Below are 8,241 nucleotides of genomic sequence, written 5' to 3' on the forward strand. Positions count from 1 at the left end.
TGTGAGGTGTCAATTTTTCATAAATTCATTTTTCTTCTAAAATGAAAGCACTTTCCTCTCTTCTAAATTTACTTTAGAAAAATATCTTTATTATATTTATATTACAATTAACATTTAATGAATAATGTATGGTTATATAATTTAGGAAAGTATATTTATTATAATTATATAAAATTAATATTTAATGCATTATCAACTAATGAAAGGGAGGTTTTAATTCTTCATGAATTTATTTTCTCTCTAAAATAAAAGTACTATTCTCTCTTCTAAATTTATTTTAGAAAAATTAAAATTTCATGCTGAATATAGGTGACAAGTTAAAAAAAATAAGCAAGTTAATGGAATCAAATCATATTTCTATAATATATATAAGAATATATATTTTTATTATATAAAAATTAAATTTTTGCACTTCATGATGAGCGTGGCATACTTCTATATCAACTAATTATATCAACTAATTGATTTGATTAGGTATTTAAATATCACACAATTTATTATAATTTATATCAATCAAATAATTGTAATTTATTATATCAATTATTTTAATTCATTAATTTATAAGGTACATAATAACATAGATGATTTGTTACTTATAATGATTAAATACAATAAATACATATTAATTTAGTTAAAAAAATCATTGTCTCCTATATTTTCCTATTTATTTTTTTTAATTCATTAAATCCAATCAATTATAATAAATTAATTATATCAACTAATTAATTCAATCAATTATTTTCTAATTTTTTTTGAATTCAATAAATCAAATAAAATTAATTATACTAACTATTTGTATTGACTAATTGATTTGATTAACTCTAAAAATTGTTGACTAATTGATTTGATTAATTCTTAAAAATATTTTTATTTAATTTATTTAATTTATTTAAATATAACTAATTAGTTATTTAATTTTATTAGGATAAATATTAAATTTTATTTCTAATATAAAAATACATAATTTTATTCCTTCCATTTTTATTTTACCATTATAAAAGATCATATATGTTAGAAGAAAATATCATTAATTTACCAATTACTCTTTCATTGAGTAGCTTTTACAACAATTCTTTTTCTTTCTATGAGGCGTCAGTCACAAAAAAGCAACTATCATGGACACAAATCAGCACACACTCTTCAACTCCCATGCTCATCATTTAGAGCAATATATGATATGTTATCCATTAAGTATTTATAGACTATGGTGTTATCATGTATGCATAAATAAAAAAAAATTCGTAATTAAGCTTAAGTCATTTACATATTTATGTGGTATATTGTAGTGTGAAATTACTTTCAATTTGCGTTGTGCAATGATATTATGGTTTAATTTAAGCTTTTATTTTAGAATTGTGTTATGATTTTATCTCATCACTTTCTCTTAGATATTAAGTTGATGTATTTTTATTTATTATTATTGAAGCGGATGTGATATAAAATTTGAAAAAAAAAACTCACATTCAATTTATTTTATTATAGTCTTCTATTCTTCTATTTTTTTATTTTTTTATTCATTTTATTTTCTTTTTAAATATCATACAATTTATTATAATTGATACCAATTAATTAATTATAATTCATTATATCAGTTAGTTTAATTCATTAATTTATCATATACATGATAAAATAGATCATTTGTTATTTATACGTTTATTTTTCTAAAATCTAAATCTAAATAATTATATTTTCAATTTTTGTTATGAACAAAATATTATTAATAATGAATAATAATTAACCACGCATACTTTTAATCAAAGTGTTTGGATGATTTTTATATTTATTAATATTAATTATTGATTATTTTTTCATAAATAAATTATATTATAATTTTATGTTAGTTCATAATTGATTAATAATTAATGTTCATGAAGCTATGTTACTCTAAATTTTATATTTTATAAATATTTTATTTAAATATAATTTTTTAACATAAAAATATATTATTTTTAATAATATCATAATTTTATATTTTTTAATTATTCTAAATGAATATTTTATTAAATACTAATTAAAGCCATTCTTCCTTTTGCTTTTACTAATCTATTATCTAACTATTATATAAAATTAAAATCGTATTAATAAATTTAATATTAAAGTTAATTTGGTTTTTTATTATTTAGAGTGTTTTTCAATCAATAATTTTATACTCTTTACTTTTTTTTTCAGTTTTATTTTGAATTTTAATTTAGTACTCAAAGGTAGTAAAATTCCATTGATACTGAAATAAAGTTACAAAAGGGTCTATAGAGTAGAATAAGTAAAATAATGTGATACCCACATTGCAACATCCAAATGAAACAACTTAGGATCTAAAATATTTATCTTTCTCTTTTTCGCCGTCTATTATATTATCTATTCTATTATATAAAAATCGAATTTTTACTTTTAATGATAGAATCAACGTAGCATGTTTCTCCTTTATTTTGTTTAACTTATTAAAGACAATCCATTATGATGAATTAATTATATCAACTAATTAATTTAAATAGATATTTAAGTATCACACAATTTAAAATTATGTATATTAATTATTTAATTTAATTTTTATGATATATAAATTTAAGGAATAAATTAAAATAAGATCATTTATTACTTATTTAAATTGAATACAACAAATATAAATTAATTTAGTTAAAAATTTACTATTTTCTAATCTTTTATACATAAAAATGACAAAACAAAATTATGAAAATAATCTTTTTATCACTTTTGCTATTTTAATTTTATTTTCTTTACTTTTTTATGTATAATTTTATTTTATATTAACTTTGTCTATTTAATAATAAAATATACTCATATTAATTCTATCATATAATAATATATTTTTCTCCTATATTAATCGAAGAATTTCAATAGTTATCAACTACATCTAATAGAATGACTGAGAAGTGAGAACTACGAGAAGTTAAACCCAGATTCAAAATACTAAAACAAAGAAAAGAAAACAGTGGATATATGATTAGAGAAAAATGTATAATAATGACAAAATATACTAAAATCGGATTTTTTCTCCAACTAATAAAATTAGGGTGTTAATTCCTTATGAATTTATTTTTTCTCTAAAATGAAATCACTATTTTTTTTCTAAATTTATTTTAGAAAAATATATTTATTATAATTATATTACAATTAACATTTAACGAATAATGCATGATTATATTAAGAGAAATATTTTTATTATAATTATATAAAATTAATATTTAATACATTATCAACTAATAAAAGTGAGGTGTCAATTCCTCATGAATTCATTTTTTCTCCAAAATGAAAGCACTATTCTCTCTTCTAAATTTATTTTAGAAAATATCATTATTGATAATTATATTACAATATTACAATTAGTATTTAATGAATAATGCATAATTATAATAATTTAGAAAAATAAAATAAAATTCAGTAATTTATCTTCCAACTGCACACGTGTGTAGAATAACTTTTAAGAAGGAGTCACGTATAGTAAATACGGTTGATGATTGTAAAACTGTTTACTAACATTGATATAATATTATTTCAGGTATATGTTTTGCAGACATAAAAAAAAGTTGAGTTATTTTTTAGTAGATTTAAATTTTTTATTATTTATTAGAGAATTTTGTGCATTAGAATTCTCTAATAATTTATTATTTATTTTGAGTTAATTTTGATATGTTCTTTCTTGACAGTAAAACAACATATAAAAATTTGTTGGTGGGTCTAAGTATTATTAAGTTATGTATAGTCATATTGAGTATATATGTTTGATTTATTGAAAAAAGTAGATTACTAAAACCAATTAATAACTATTTTAGAGTTAATATATTTAACATTAGATTAAGAAAAAACAAATAATACATAACATGTTATATTTTTATTAATCAAATTATTATAATTTAAATTAATCTTAACAAAATAATTTAAAATCATAATTTTAATTTTATCGCGTGCATGACATGGCTTAATACACTTGTTTATAGATAAAAAACAGAGGATCAATTTTATTATTATTTATATTTATTAATTTAAAAATACTTTGTATTATTACATTTTAATACAACTATATATAGTAACTGTTTTGGATTTTTGGTAATCGATTATTAAGGTATATATAATATTATCAGTTATGACTCATGTTACACATTCATGTAATTTTGTATTTAATTTTATCTAAATTAGTCCAACACTAAAAAAATCTAATAGCATTAAATAAAACGTGACACGTCTAACACATACAAAATCGCTCGTACCCAATATTTTTTCTCTTTTTCTTTTTTTTCTCATGCCTGTTTACACACGAAGCGTCTTCTTTTTCGCCTTCTTCCTCCTCCTCATTCTCCTCCTTCTTTTTCGTGTTCTTTATTTTTCACGTGTTTTTTCCTTATCGTTATTATTTTGTTATTGTTGCTGTTGTATTTTTTTATCTTTTCCTCCTTTTCTATGGTGAAGAAGTAGTAGAAGGTGAAAAGAAAGAGTTTTGAATTGTGTAGAATAGAAATGAACCGAACATATGTTATTATGGTGAAACAATTGTATAATACTAAATGAATGGAACATTATCCATTATATAAATTCAAATTCGAACATCTTTCTGCATAATGAACCGAACACGTACTCATGGTGAAACAATTGTATAATACTGAATCAACGAAACATAATCCATTATATAAAATCAAATTCAAACAGCTTTCTGCATAATGAACCGAACACAGTACTCATGGTGAAACAATTGTATAGTAATAAGTGAACGAAACATAATCCATTATATAAAATCAAATTCGATCAGCTTTCAGCATAATGAACCGAACACGTATTCATGGTGAAACAATTGTATAGTATTGAGTGAACGAAACATAATTCATTATATAAAATCAAATTCAAATAGCTTTCTGCATAATGAACCGAACACAATACTCATAGTGAAATATTGTACTGAATGAATGAAACATAATCCATTATATAAAATCAAATTCGAACAACTTTCTGCATAATGAACCGAACACGTACTCATAGTGAAACAATTGTATAGTACTAAGTGAACGAAACATAATCCATTATATAAAATCAAATTCAAATAGCTTTCTGTATAATGAATTGAACACGTACTCATGGTAAAACATGGTATAGTATTGAGTGAACGAAACATAATCCATTGTATAAAATCAAATTCAAACAGCTCTGCCTATAATTTACATATTATCAATTCAATTCAATTCAATTCAATTTAAATTAACAATTGCATTCCATTCAATTTGATTCGAAATTGAATAATCCAAACTTCGTCAGTTTGATTCGTTTTAGAAGGATAATCCAAATCGTTTTCACTCAACTGATTTGAAGTTGAGTCGTTCATTGTTTCGATTTAGAAGTGCAGATCGAAGAAGAAAACAAAGAAGAATGGAAAGAAGATAAATGCAATGTAACTAGATCGAAAAAAGAAAATGAGCGCGACCAGAAGAGAACGAGTAGTGAGGGAGAGAGGATAGCGCGTCTGATCAATATTGCTTGAATAACTTGGATATATTTTTTGTATGAATGTAGAGCATTATTGTAATATTATATTAAATTAGTTTGCTACTAACTATATACAATACAACTACAATATTTGTATTATGAAAATATTTAATAATAAAAAATATTAAAAATTATTATTTTTAATTTTATTTAATATATTTTATATAATAANTCAAATTGATTATTGTTTGTCTCCTTAATATTAAGGTTGTATTATTACATTTGAAGCACACGTTTCTTTGCATCAGTCAAAAGCCAAAACAATAACTATTTATTTACTCTTTAGTCTTTACTCTTTTGCTCATCAGTCATCACCTCAGCTCGTTGACGGAGTCCACCGAGAATTCGCTCATCCAATTTTGTTTTGTTTTTTTAGGTTCAAAGTCGAAACTTTTAAATGAAGAATTTGAGCTATAAATATTTGTTCATAGAAAATTCTGCATTTTTTTGTGATCAACTTCCATTCTGGACTTTTCGTAGCGGTTTAGTGATGACATTGGAGAGTTGGACTAATTTTTTTTAATTATTATTATTATTATTTTTTTATGAACAGTTGAACTAATTCTCTATGATTATGTAAACAAAACATTTAATTTTCTTTAAGTCTGCTTCGAACAATATTCCTTGCTTATTGCTTTATTTAAATATATAAATAATTAATACACAAGTCACAGATGTTTTTTTTGGGTAAAAAATTATTTAAAATTTCTCCCAAATTCCATATTCCGGCGGCCCAAAACCTATAATATCGAATTAATATTTAATAACATATTTATTTGATAATCAAGTTGAGTTAGTCTATTAGTTAACTCATTAATCTACTTAAATAAGTGATAGAAATTTAAATTATGTCTTGTACAGAAGCAATTTATTGATATCAGCGATAAACTCTTAAATAGAATTTAAATCTGCGATGAATTAATTTTTATCATGCCAGATTAAAGAAAATTGTAAAAAAAAAAACACAAATAAAAATTGATGTGAATGATTACTTAAAGGGTACATAGGTTTACTATATATTAATCATTAATGATAAGCTTTTTCTAATAAACTATATAAATTAAAACCGATAAGCAGCATATATTATTTTACATTTATCTCATTTTCAAGAATAATGACCTTTTAATGGAATGGGAAAAAAAGAAAAGAAAAGAAAGGTATACAAGTAGAGACGACGTTACATTATACACAAAAAAACACTAGACGTTGAAGTCAACTCAGACGGGGAAGAAATAGACATTATGTTATATGCAATATTAATTTTGAAAGGTCTAACTTATGACAACTATAGATAATCATATAAAAGAAACACTTTTTATTTGGAGGTACAAATAAATATGTTTCTGATAAATATTTTCTTCTCTTGTTGTTGAATCAGGATAATTTGTTCCACAATTTTAATTAAAAAAACGCATTTTCTTGATGGCCTTTTTTTGCATAAATAAATAAAAGTTTAATTATTTTGTTAGTCTCTATAGTTTTGCGAAATTTTTAATTAGGTATTTATATTTTTTTCTCTTTAATTGAGTTCCTGCACTAGCTTTTTTTTCATTTAAGTCTATCTTGACAATAATTGACTTAATTTTATAGGGATCCAACTAAAAAAAGAAATGAGTACAGGGATCCAAATAAAAAAAATATAGGAACTCAATTAAAAAAAAAATTATTATAAAGACTCAATTAAAAAAAAAAATACAAAAACCTAACTAAAAATTTTACAAAACTATAAAAACTAATAAAGTAATTAAACTATAAATAAATTGTCTTTTCTTTCTAAATGCTAGAATATTGAATTTTTTATAAAAGAATAAATTATGTAATGAGTAATTTTGCTTGTGATATGATTTTTTTGGGTAATTCATTCTACTTATAAATAAATTTTCAGACATGAATTTTTGTGAGTAGCTTTCATGTGTTACACAATTTACATAAATATAATATTTCGTTCTGCAATAACACCATGTCCATATAAAAATAAATTAGTATATATTTGTGTATAATATAAATATATATTTTTTAAAAGATTGATTTTTAGTGTATATTACTTAAACATAGTTATTTACTATATATGATAAGAATTAATACATAATTGTTCATTATTTATCATTTCAATTTTTACATGTGTGGTTATTAAATATTATATTCGTTTGATAATTAATCAACAATTCAACATCCTGTACTTAAGATATATTTGGAAGAAAAAGTTTTCAAACAAAACAAAAGAAGAAGAATGTGGAACGTGTTTAGTTTATATTTATATTTTTTAATTTTTAATATAATTTATTATTAGGATTTTATAAAATAAAAATAAAAAGAGAAGGTAAAAGTAAAAATTAAAAATTAAAAAATAATTATTTTTATTATTCTTTCTTATTCATAAAATTTTTAAAAAAGAAAATACTGAAAAGCAGAAACAGAAAAAAAATATAGAGTAAAGTATCGTTTTCGTCACTAACGTTTGGGGTAAGTTTTAAAATTGTCCCTAACGTTTCAATCATCCTATTTAAGTCCATAACGTTTCAAAATTGACTAAATGTTGTCCTGCCGTTAGGGATCCGTTAACAGAATTGATGATAGAACAAAATTGAGACGATTTTGAAACGTTAGGGACTTAAATAGGACGAAAACGTTAGGGACAAAAACGATACATAAAAACAAATTTTAATTTAATTTTATCTTTCAATAATATTAATTTTTTACTGTATATAGTGTTCAATTATTTTTTAATTACATCTAAATAAATTACACTTA

The sequence above is a fragment of the Arachis duranensis genome, chromosome 1, assembly GCF_000817695.3.
Source record: "Arachis duranensis cultivar V14167 chromosome 1, aradu.V14167.gnm2.J7QH, whole genome shotgun sequence".
Classification (NCBI taxonomy): domain Eukaryota; kingdom Viridiplantae; phylum Streptophyta; class Magnoliopsida; order Fabales; family Fabaceae; genus Arachis; species Arachis duranensis.